The following is a 1,717-nucleotide window of genomic DNA, read 5'->3' as shown; positions in this document are numbered from 1 at the left end:
CCATTGGTACCTCATGTACTTTCATTGGTATGTCTAGATTATATGGCCAAAGGAGAGATTTCTTCCAGTCTGTTTTTCATTGATGTGGATTTAGCAAAATTTCTTTACAATTATCATTCATGTATCCCACAAACTTTTTTATTATCTAAAGTGGGAATTGAAGTTATAATTCATATAACACCAAAATTGCAATAAAACATTTAAAATGCCCATACTTGAGATCAAGATAATGGATAAATAGATGTACCAAGTCTATCTTATAAGAGGCCAAATTAGGGTGCCTGAGTGGCTCAGTCAGTTAAGAGTCTGCCTTGGCTCAGGTTGAAATCCCTGGGGTCCTGGGATCCAGCCCCAGTCCTGCTTCTCCCTCTATCTCTACCCCTCCCCCTGCTTGTGCTCTCTCTCTTTCTCTCAAATAAATAAATAAAATATTTTTAAAAATAGGCCAAATTATTTTAAAAATGTGAGATGGAAGACAGGATTCATTGTATAATCCAGGCAGCTCAGAAATAATTTCACAGTTGAGCCTGGGACAGTGAGCCTATATTTTGACTTATTAAACTCACCTGGCAACATATGTTAATTGTTGAAAATGGTTTTGGAAATATCTCTTGGAAGGATCTCTTAGTAATGCCTTGTCAGTCTGACCAAGGTATTAGAAACATTCTCTAATATCCATTGACACTTCTTTTCTATTTTTTATCCTTTTTTTTTTCTGTCTTTAGTCAGTTTAAATTGATTTCTTCTCTCCAAAGTAAAAAAAAAAAAAAATAGTAGGAATAGAGCTGGCAAAAAGCAAAGATATTGTCCTGGGGGAAGAAGTATACAAGATAGAGTCAGAACTAAGGAGCCATACTGTAGCTTTATAAGATGCCATCAGAAATCAGCCTGAATCACATAGGTGCATCCATGTGGTACCAGATATGTCAGTGCCCTAAGTTAATAGTGTGCGTATAATTGGGTGAGGGATATATATTCAAATTGCCAGAAGTTGAATCTCAGTACATAGTTAAGTGCCTGTGTCTGATACTTTGAATAGAAATTCTTCAAACTTCTCCACAACTACAGTGAATATAAGGAAGTCCTTTACTTTTCTCTATTTTGCAACAAAATATTTGCATTGAGTTGCTTGCAGTGTGAATTAATGCTAAGTATTCAATATGAAAAGCAGTGTGACATTCATTTTTAAATTTCATGCTTCGTGTCACTTCACCTCTCTCCTTACTAAATTACATTTGGTCACACTTTAACCACACAGGATGATGCAGCAGTGTTATATGTGGAAGAAGGGCAGGTAGGTGGAAAGGTGCAGAGATGTAGTTCAAAATAATTAAAATTTTATTTACAACTATCCAGAAAAAAAATATAAAGCTGTGGTCCACAGGCCAAAATATTTTGAAAGATAATGAGACTGATTTTTGGAATCCTGTATATATTTACATTTACACTGAAGGTTAAATTCATTCATTTTTATTCATTCACATGTAGTCATTAAAATATCTTATATATTTTGTTGTAATCATGTAATGAGATGTACTAAAAGTTTATTTTTTTTACATTATTATAACTTTGAACAATGAAAAAAATACATGTTATATTATGAAAGATCTTAAAGAGATAAGGGGAAACATTCTCCGAGATCTTAAAGAGATAAGTCGAAGTTAAATGATAGCTTATATTGAATCCTTAAATAACATTGATTCAATAATTACTCCAT

Source organism: Canis lupus, chromosome 12, assembly GCF_003254725.2.
Source record: "Canis lupus dingo isolate Sandy chromosome 12, ASM325472v2, whole genome shotgun sequence".
Classification (NCBI taxonomy): domain Eukaryota; kingdom Metazoa; phylum Chordata; class Mammalia; order Carnivora; family Canidae; genus Canis; species Canis lupus.
Note: the sequence above shows the minus strand (reverse complement) of the source record.